Source organism: Felis catus, chromosome A3 (genome assembly GCF_018350175.1).
Source record: "Felis catus isolate Fca126 chromosome A3, F.catus_Fca126_mat1.0, whole genome shotgun sequence".
NCBI classification, from domain to species: Eukaryota; Metazoa; Chordata; class Mammalia; order Carnivora; family Felidae; genus Felis; species Felis catus.
Window position 1 is genome coordinate 132,209,729 of NC_058370.1, and position 10,883 is coordinate 132,220,611.

Consider the following 10,883-nt stretch of genomic DNA (forward strand, 5'->3'; position numbering starts at 1 on the left):
GTTTATCTCAGTTTGCCAGCCAGCAGGGCTAATTTTCACTTTCTCAGTGATTATACCGATCTCAGCGATCAAAGCCTGCGTTTCATTTCAGCCAACACAGGCTCATTCTTCCCAGTACACACCAAAACAGAACTTTCCCACAGGCTCATGACGGCACCTGTGTCCCACCTGTGCTCCCGCTCCACCAAGCTGCCCCCCCCACCCCTTGTGTCTGCACGCTGTTCTACTCCGGAGCGCTCTCTGCTGTGCTTGGCTCCCTCTTGTCATTCAGTCGCAGCTCAAAAATCGTTCCTTTCGTGACCGCCTAATCGCGAGCTCCCACCCAGCTCTCTGATAGTCTCTGCCTCCCCGCCTGTCGGCTTTCATTTGCCACTCTCAAGTCATTTTGTTCATTGTCTGTTTCCTTCACTAAAGGCAAAATGCCCGAGGTCCATCTCCAGGTGCAGTGCTGCCTGGCATGTGTGGGGTGCTTAGTAAACAGTTGTGGAAGGAAGCGAGGAGGCGGGGCTATCCCCACACCTGATCCTTTCGTGTCTGCTCCATAGGATTCTAAGGGATTGGAAGGGGGGCTTGAGGTCTTGGGGTCCGGCATCCCTCTGGAGGTGGCGGTTCCTTCTGTAGCATCCTCTCCTTACCGCCGTTGGGCCATTTCCATCGAGAGCTCCACACCTTACGACATGCCCTGTGCATCTCTCGGCAATGCCTTTCTTAGAGCGAGCCTGAGCTCGCTCTAAGAAAGCTTCACTGCCACAGTCAGCTTCATTGACTGGTCTCAATTCTGCCCCCTAGACCTGCTGAGAGCAAGACTCATGATGGCCCTCTCTGTAATTGAGGATGGCTCTCAGACCTCTTCCCTAAGATGAGACCCACCCCCCCCCCATCTCTGGACATTCCTTCCGCGGCATGGTCTCAAGGAGCGTCACTTTCCTCTCCTTATCTCAGAAACCTGAAAAATCTCAGGAGTGTCCTTCAGTACCCCTGAAATGATTTGTGATGTTTTCTGCAGGTGCACAGTTTTGGGGTACAGAGGAGATCTGTAGGTTTCATCAGCTTCTCAAAGGACCCCTGGACCTAGAGTGGTCCAGAAGCTTCCAGAAGCCGTAATGTGTCTACCCTGTCTCTCCGTGCCAGGTGGGTGTCTCCCTGACAATGGCCACCTACCCTAGGCAGCACTCTCTGCTCTAATGACTCCCGTGCGCCAGTTCCCCGACCCCTCACAACACTGGTACTCCAGCGTGTTTGATTTTCTTTCTGTGAATGAGGAAAGAGGGCCCAAAAAGGTCAGGTTTTTCTCTGTTTTGAGGCTGTGTTGTTAGATGTGTAACACTCAAGACTGTTAGACCATTCTGGTGTGCTTTTCATCATGAGATGATAAGTCTGCTGTCTTATGAAGCACATGGCCTTTTTTTTTCCTATTAATGTAACTATACTCATTTTCTTTTGATAAATATTTGCCTGTGATTTCTTTCCCCATCCGTTTATTTTAAATGCGAGCACTTATGTTTTAGGTAAGTCTTTTATAAACAGCATACGGCTGTCCCAAAGCAAAAAATCCAGTCTGACAGATTCTGTCTTTTAACTAGCAAGTTTAGTCCATTTTTATTGTAATTATTGATATTTTGATTTTTTTCCCCCACAATCTTACTTCCTACTTTCTGTTTAGCCTGATTTTTAAATTTTTTTTTTCAACATTTATTTATTTTTGGGACAGAGAGAGACAGAGTATGAACGGGGGAGGGGCAGAGAGAGAGGGAGACACAGAATCGGAAACAGGCTCCAGGCTCCGAGCCATCAGCCCAGAGCCCGACGCGGGGCTCGAACTCACCAGCCGCGAGATCGTGACCTGGCTGAAGTCGGACGCTTAACCGACTGCACCACCCAGGCCCCCCTGATTTTTAAAATTTCCATTCCTTCTATTACTTTGAAATAAACGCTGTTTCTCTTCTTTAGCTCTTGGAAAATTGCCTTTTTAAAAAACATTTTTTTTTAGTGGTTGTCCTTAACGTATGTATTTAACTCAGTTTGTAAAGTTCTTTTGTAAAGTTTTTCTATCCTTCACCCAAACATTTGCTATAAAAGACATAAATTTTATTTTGTTTATTTTTTAAGTTGATTTATTTATTTTGATGAGAGAGAGAGAGAAAGACGGATCCTAAGCATGCTCTGCACTGTTATCACAGAGCCCGAGGCAGGGCTCGAACCCGTGAACTGTGCGATCATGACCTGAGCCGAAATCAAGAGTCAGATGCTTAAACGACTGAGCCAGGCAGGCGCCCCACAAAATACACAAATTTTAGAATGTTTTCACTATAATCACTCATCCAATTTTACGTGTTATTTTTGCGTGGTATTCGAGTTCCACCTTGTCTTTATTTCTCCTCAAATTAACTAGAACTTTTATTTACTCAGTGCTGGTTCTACTTTCCTGGAATATTTGCTATCTTTGCTCATTTCAGTCCTTCTTCTAGGTTTAATTTTCTTCTTTTTGAAATACTTCCTTTGGTGTTTCCTGAAGCTCTTTTGGTCAATTCATTAGTTTCTATTTCTGTAAAAATCTTAATTCTTTCCACCACTCTCTTTTTTTTTTTCTTTTCAAATGTATATTTAAATTCTAGTTAGTTAACACACGGCAATCCTGGTTTCAGGAGTAGATTTCAGTGATTCAACACTTACGTACAACATCATCCCAAATGCCCGGGACCCATTTAGCCCATCCCCCCCACGCCCCTCCCCTCCATCAACAGTTTGTTCTCTGTATTTAAGAATCTCTTATGGTGTGCTTCCCTCTCTGTTTTTCCCCCTCCCATATGTTCATCTGTTTTGTTTCTTAAATACCACATATGAGTGAAATCATATGGTGTCTGTCTTTCTCTGACTTATTTTGCTTAGTATAATACACTCTAGTTACATCCACCACTGACCTCTTTCTTCCTTGCCTGGTTTCGGGGTTGATCTGTGATGGGGCCTTGTAGCTCTTTGACTTTCCTGGGCCATAAGCTAGTTTGGAAAATATAAAATTAGCACGACCGGAAACATTTTTACCCTCTCTCTCTCATTGGAAAATTGCCTTTCCTATGACGTGAGAAGTCTGGTAACAGAATGTGTGGATCCCAGTTGAAGTTAAATAGTAGATCAGTCAGGGCATCTGCTGAAGTTTAAGGACGGAGTTGATTCAAAAACTAAGCCCCCATGAGGAATGAATAGGACTTGGGAGAAACCTTCAGAGCAGGAAAGGGAGGGGCAGGGGACCTTCCTTTCCCCAGGCCACGCCTTCACGAATCCCACGGCCACCGGACACATCAGATGCTGTGGCATGGCCCGAGCAGGACTTGGGGAAGCTGGCTCCAGCTGGCTTTATCACCTGTGGAATTTAATTATTTATTCACCTGACAAGAACCGATGCACTCATCGATCTTTTAAAAATAGTTTATTTTAATTTGCTTGTATTGCTTGCTGTATACAAAGCACCTGCTTCTTCTGCGTCAGTTTTCCCATCTGTAAAATAGGTGAGTCGTTCCACTGCGCGGTAACCCCAAGTCACATCTTCAGCTATAGCCACATGGACAAAGTAAAGCCAGACAGAGGCGACCCGGCCGATGAGAGTTCTGATTCCTGTCCTCACGGGGGAGTTCTCGGTGTAGACAGGCAGGCACCGTCGGCTCAGGGTGGGGCTCCCGTGCACTTTTTTCTTTTCAACCGGAAGGTGATTTTACAAGGATAGAGGCGTGAGGACAAGACGCAGCCTCGGATTCGGATTCGTCGTGCTGGGTACGCAAATCGGTAGTGCTGTCGCGGCCCCTCGGCTAGGCTCTCCTTCTGGGTGTATTTCTTAGCCTTCCGGGGAGCCCAGAAAATGGTCGCGAAAATGTACCACATGAGTCTGGCAAAGCACAGGAATTCTGTAACACAAAAACGTTTCTTTTAATATTTCAGTTGGGCAGGCACACAGCTGTTGGAGGCTCTGATGCTGAATTCCAGAAGGAAGGCGAGGGACTGACAGCCTGCAGCACATTTTTGACGTGGAATTTCCCCTTGTTCGCAGATGAGAGTTGCTTTGGCTCAGGACGAGGTCGTGCCTCGGAGGGTCCCCACGGAGCAGCGTGGTCCTCCCAGGACCTCACCTCCTGGGCCGTTCCTGATGGCGCCTTCACTGTGAGGGACGCCCAAGGCTGCTTTTCTGGATCGTGTTCAGAGCCTGGGCCACAGCTGGGGGCACGACTTCTTCGGCCAGGGCCCCTGTCTCTTCGTCACCCTGCAGCATTCACCCTGCCCGCACACAGCGCCCGGCGAGCCTTCCTGATGCCAAGCCGCGGGGTGGCCCCTGCCCACACACCTGCCTCCGTCCCTTCCCCCTGCACCCACCTTGCCGGAACCTTCCCACTGGCAGCTGAGGGTGCCTCTGTCCCACATCTTTGTCTTTCCCGAAGTGGGACCTTCTCCGGCCCCGGCCTTGAGGCTGAGACAGCTGTTAGGGGACAGGATTTGAGGAGAGGAAGAAATGAGAACACTTCTTCCCTACCCAGCGCGAGAACCGAGCCTGCACCCCTAGACTGAGAGCTCCCCAAGGTCGAGCCCTTGGCTCCTGACGTCAGGGTCTGGTCTGTGGTGGGCGTGTGGTGAGGAAGTAGGAAGGTATGTGTGAACCAGCAGCCGTCCTCAGGTGGGGGGAGGGGGGGTGGGTACCTGATTGACCCAGAGCTGCCACACCCTGATGTTTGCAGAACTGCATGGAATGAATGTTTGTTGTTGTTGTTTGAGAGAGAGAGAGAGAGAGAGAGAGAGAGAGAGAGCAAAAGCAGGGGAGGGGCAGAGAGAGAGGGAGACACAGAATCCGAAGCAGGCTCCAGGCTCCGAGCTGTCAGCACAGAGCCCGACGCGGGACTCGAACCCACGGACCGCGAGATCATGACCCGAGCCGAGGTCGGATGCTCAACCGACTGAGCCACCCAGGCGCCCCCCCATATCTGCGTCAAATGAAAACACAAACTAGTTCCCACGGCGGCCGTGAGAAACACTCCTTGAGAAACACTGTTCTCTACTTTTCTGCGAAGCCCCGAATGACGCTTATTTCACACAATGCTAGTATTTGGATTATCGTGATAAACCACGGAGATCAAATTTGCGAAGTCAATCCAGAAATGCTCTTTATGACGGGAAGTGCTGGTTACCTTGAGGCATGTTGGAGGTCAGGGCCACTAAAAGGCAGTTGGGGGAGAATCCTGTGTGTGTCTGGAGTTAATGGGGGAAAGAAGAGGTGTGGGGGTGGATGGCTAGTCTGTGCGGGTCCGCATGCTCCCCTGGGTTTCTAGGACAGTGTGACAGGGTGGCCAGCCCCACGGCCACGAGGGCCGTCTCTCAGAGCTGTGGCCTGGGGAACACTGACCGACCCTGCTCTTCTTCTAGGGAGGCATCAAACCACCCCCCCAGCTGAGCCCTGGCCAGGAGATGACGGACATTGGTGAGGATATCGGAGCGGAAGAAACAAGGACAGTTGTAAGACTGACCATGGCCCTCAGCGTGACCTGAAACAGAATCCACCCGGCTAGGCTCATTGCCCTCTGAACGGCTTTGAGCGACTGCGTCGGTGGAGTGGGGGAGGGCACAAGTAAGGCCACAGAATCACCGTCCGTTGAGCACCTGACACCGTATGCTCCACACGCATCACCTCCCTCGTTTCTCCCAGTAGCCATGTGAAGTGAACGTCATCGCATCCCACTTGACAGGTAGGCAAACTGAGGCCCAGAGAGATTCAGTCATTTGTCCGGGATCACGCAGTGAGGCGCTAAACGCAGCCGGATTTGAATCTTGTGCCTCTATAGTAGGATCACGACTACTCTGGGGCGCTGTCATAAGAGATACGCTGTCAGAAACGAACATTCAGGGGCCCCCAGGGGGCTCAGTCGGTTAAGAGTCAGACTCTTGGTTTTGGCTCTGGTCACGATCTCACAGTTCGTGAGTTCAAGCCCCCCCCATCGGGCTCTGTACTTAACGGCCTGGGGTTCTCTCTCTCTGTCTCTCTCTCTTTCTCTGCCTTCTCCCTCAGCTGGTGCTCTCTCTCTCTCTTAGAAATAAATAAGCACTAAAAAAAATAAATTAATTTAAAAAAAAGAAAGAAAGGAACGTTCAAAATGGGGCTGAGTGCTTTTCTTTAATGATTTCATTTATTGACACATTTCCTTCATTTTACAAATATTTATTGAGCACCTGCTTTCTGCTCTGCCGGCAGGTCAGATAAAGCCTCACAAATGCGGGATCGTGAGCCCCTCGGAGGGCTTCTCTGACCTCACCGGGCAGTTAGGGCAGGGGGAGGACCGGAACTGGGGGCAGGTGGCCCGCATGCTCCTCCCGTGGGACACAGACTCACGGGTTCATTCCCTGTGTGTGTGTCACGGCCCTGGCCACACCCACTAGATGGAAGAAGACGGCATAATTATAGGAATGAAGAACGCCCCAACTTCCTTAACCGCCCTGCTCTAATCACATGCAGCCCCAGAAAGCACTGTAACAATGCGTCACCCCCTTGCCCAAGGTACAATGCACTAGCTCGTAATTATAAGCCAGGACTAGAGATGAGTAAATAAATATGCACGCCAGCCTGAATGCTATAATTAGAACTACCACTGGCTAAAGAAAAGTGGAGACGTTTTAATTCTAGGCCGCTGCTTGAATGTTGAGCTGCCGCTGGCAACCAATGCATGTGGATTAACACATCACGTTCCGAGCAAGCGGTTGCGTATCAAGAAGACGGCCTTTTTTGTCCGTGGGGCCGGGACGTATGCTTGATACTTGAGTTCCCTGTTTATGCCCCAAAGCCGATGACGATTGGTGTTTTTCAGACATTTCTGATAGCGACGTCGAGTGACGATTTTGCATAAAATGCCTCACTCTGTTTTTTATAACACGTCGGCATCGTTTCTTGGCAATGGCGGGTTGGACAATGACGGATCCCCACAAAAGGTTAGATGGTCGTTAAGTGCGGTAAGGGAATCTGTCAGGGCGGGGGTGGGGGGGCCTGGCTGGCTCTGTCGTAGAGCGTGAGACTCTTAATCTCAAGGTGGTGAGTTCAAACCCCTCTCTGGGCGTGGAGCCTTCCTAAAAAAAGAAATATGACAGGACGAAGGGATAGAGAACAAAGACGGAGGTGCTGTCTTAGGTGGGGTAATCGGGGAAGATTCCAACGAAGGAGGTTGCAGCGCAGACCCGGGGAGAGATGGGTTAAGGAAAAGCATTCAAGCAGCGGGAACAGGAAGTGCAAAGGCCCTGAGGCAGGAGTCTGCCTGAAGTGTCCAAAGATCAGCAGGGAGGCCAGTGTGAGGATAATAAGATGGGAGAGGAAGGCAGGGCCACATCGGATACCCTCGGGGGCCACAGTAAGCACATGGCTATTACTCAGGGGAAGATGGGAGCCACTGTAGGGTTTTGAGCAAAGGAGTGACGTGATGCGGCTTCAGTTTTAGAAGGATTCCTCTGGTCTGTGTGGAGAACAGAGTTAAGGGAGCGAGTGTGTGAAGAAACAACCCACCAGGTGGCCGATGAGCAGGCCTGAAGCCAGGCCGTCGGGGCCCAGTCACGGTTGTCTGGCCCTGGAGCAGTTGCTGAACCTCCCTGTGCCTCATTCTACTCCCCTGTGAAATGGGGATAAAAACATTACCTTCCTCGGGGGTTCCCCAAGTGTGGCCCGCAGGCCAGCAGCGTCCCCTGAGAACTTCTTGAAAACGCGGATTCTCAAGCACCACCTGCTGATTCAGAAACCCTGGGGGGTGAGGTTGCCAGATAAATTAGGAGGCATCCAGGCAAATTTGAATCTCGGACAGACGGTGAATACTACTCATCCAATATTGGGGCCACACGCACATTAAACGATATTTGTTGCCCAGCTCAAGTTCAAATGTAAGTCAGTATCCTGTATTTTCATTTCCTAAGTCTGGCAGCCATGTCGCGGGGGCAGGGGGGGCACTAATCTGTGTTTTAAGGATCCTCCGGGTGATTCTGATGGATGCGTCTAAGAACACTGGCGTTTCTCCCGGTGCTTCTGGAGTTTAGAAGCTCAGTACAGTGCCTGGCAAGCATTGGTAGCTGTCGCGATGATCACAGAGCACTGGGTTGCCAGGGGGCTTTGGAGCCGCAAGTTGGAGTCACTTGGCTGAGGGCACACAGCAGATGGGGTGTCTTCTCCGTGAAGGCTCTGTGGGCTCAGGTGCTGGAATGCTCGGGGATGTCCCAAGTGCCCTCATCCGGTGACCCGAGATCATTCACCACCCCCACCTCTGTGGGGTCGCCGAAGGGGACGGGAAGGCAGCGCACATCCTCCCCCTCGGCTCAGGGATTTGGGACCGTGTGGGCTCTCTCCTCATTCAGCGGTGACGATCTCTCTCGCTCAGTAACCAAGGTTTGCAATCTACATGCTGGCTGGCTTGCTAACAACACGACTGGAGAGAATCGGTTTCTGTTTCTGGATTATTCTGAGCCGTTTTGCCCGGCTCTTGGATGGAAAAGGCAGTGTGTGGGGCCCGGAAAGAATTACACTTGTAAATGTTACCTTAGTGGGTCAGAAAATGAGGCTGAGGTTTACTCACAAAGACAGGAAGGAAAATGCCCTCTCTTGGTGTCGTGGGAAAAAGTGGACACGTGTATTCTAATCATGTTCCGGAAGAAGATCGCGGTCGACGTGTCCGACTGTAAAATGCAATGGATAAATCCCACTTAGGTGAGTTCCAGAAGAAATATTTCCACTCCAAAGGATAATCATCTGTTAGTTTAACTGAGTTGTCGTTTCTCCCAGCTCCTCGGTTGGTAAGGGTGCCGTTAGACCCAGTAAGTGCTCCTGTTTGTTCATGGATTTGCAACCACCTGGAAATCTGGTAGAAGCAGCCTGCTCAGAGGGGTTGCAGGGGGGTTAAGAAAGGTCATGTGCGTGAAATCCCCTAGCCCAGAACCCGGCACTTAACAGGTGTTCAATAAATGTTACGTCTTCACAAATCATTCATCTAAACAGCCATTCCTTTGAGAACTGCTTTTCTCTGTAGTGGCCGGGACCTCTGCTAGGTGTTCATCTGTGCATGCAAACACACACACACACACACACACACACACACACACACGTAGGCAAGCCTCTTACCCAGAAGCGTTGCTTATGGTAATATGACACTGCGTTAGAATAAACGGGAAGTGGGGTGATAGGCATTGAGGACGGCACCTGTTGGGATGAGCGCTGGGTGTTTTATGAAAACCGATTTGACAGTAACTTTCATATTAAAAAAAAAGAATAAATGGGAAATGAATCCCCCCCCCTTTTTTAACCCTAAGAAGCTAAAGGCTTAGGAGGATGAAGGAGGCTCGTGTCACCTGGGGATCACGTTAAAATCAGATTCTGACTCAGCAGGTCTCACGCGGGGCTTGAGATGCTGCACTTCTGACATCTGCCGGGGAAGCCGAGGCTCGGGTCTGGAACCGGACTTCGAGATGGGGAGGTGCCCAGCTACCAGCAGAGCCGGAGCACGACGCTGTCGTCACCACCTGGTGGTTATTCAGGTACAGGGAGGGCAGGACCTGTCTGAAGGGGTGTGTGCCCCGAGACGATGGGCGCCGAGTGACGGGCTCGGATGCGGGGGGAGGGGGAATGTGTCCTTACTTATGGGCAGTTGGAATCCCGTTCCATTCCTGATCCTTCTCTCCCTGGGCCCCACACCCCCAGGAGAGCTCTTCCCGGCTGATGCAAGCTGACCGACCGGGACAGTCGCCCTATTTCAGCTGAGCTGTAATATCCACGCCGTAAGGCTCACCCGTTTCAAGCGGACGATTCAGTGGGTTTGAGTAAATTCACAAGGCTGGGCAACCATCACCACTGCTGACTAGAACACTTTCGTCACCCCGTGCCCGGGAGCACTCAGTCTTCACCCTCCCAACCCTCCAACTACCACCCATCCTCGTGGATGAACAAAAGGTGACATGTGCCTCCAGTGGGATATTATGCAGCCTTCAAAAGGAGGGAGTTTCTGCCACGTAGTGCGATGTGGATGAATTTTGAGGACATTATGCCGAGTGAAACAAGCCAGTCACAAAAAGACAAATACTGGGGCCACCTGGGTGGGTTCAGTCGGTTAATTGTCTGACTCTTGAGGTCGGCTCAGGGCGTGGTCTCACGGTTCGTGAGTTCGAGCCCCGCGTCGGGCTCCATGTTGCCATCAAGGAGCCCCGCTTGGGATTCTGTCTCTCCTTGAATTATACACTTAATTGAATTATACACTTACATATGGTTAAGATGGTAAATGTGATGTTATGTGTATTTTGCCACAATAAAAAAAAATTTTTTTAACTAAATGGAGGAGGTGCTGGCAGAGGGTCCATCAGTCAAGGAGGGAAAAGACATGATAACATTGAACTTGCTGGAATTTTCAGTGTTACGTATTTTGGCCAAATTACAGACAACGGACGTTTCAGGGGAGGTGGACAAGGAAGCATGGTGAAATCTTGTTTTCTGGATCATTCCTGTTACAAAAATAAACACGGGACTGCGGCGCCTGGGTGGCTCAGTCGGTTGCGAATCTGACTTTGGCTCAGGTCATGATCTTGTGGTTTGTTACGTTCAAGCCCCACGTCGGGTTCTCTGTTGTCAGTGCAGAACCCGCTTCAGATCCTCTGCCCTCCTCTCTCTCTGCCCCTCCCCTGCTCTCTCGTGCATGCTCTCCCTCTCTCTCTCTCTCTCTCAAAAATAAATAAACATTAAGAAAAAATGTGTCTGTAGAGCTCATCAGTTACAAGCACAGTTTTGCAATCTTTTCCTAAAGGAGAGGTTCACACCGAGTTATATGGGGGGAAATGTGCTTTAAAATTCATTATTATTTAATTTACTTATTTATTAAAAAAAATTTTAGGGGCACCTG

At 50.2% G+C, this 10,883-nt stretch overlaps 1 long non-coding RNA gene across 1 annotated transcript; it reads left to right on the forward strand.

Annotated features, from left to right (window-relative positions):
* Nucleotides 1-2,814: 2,814 nt before the first annotated feature.
* Nucleotides 2,815-10,132, forward strand: LOC123384620. The gene is made up of 4 exons (XR_006595996.1): nucleotides 2,815-4,632; nucleotides 5,404-5,723; nucleotides 9,383-9,531; nucleotides 9,695-10,132. It is a non-coding gene; the product is annotated as an uncharacterized LOC123384620 (long non-coding RNA).
* The last annotated feature ends 751 nt before the right edge of the window (nucleotides 10,133-10,883 follow it).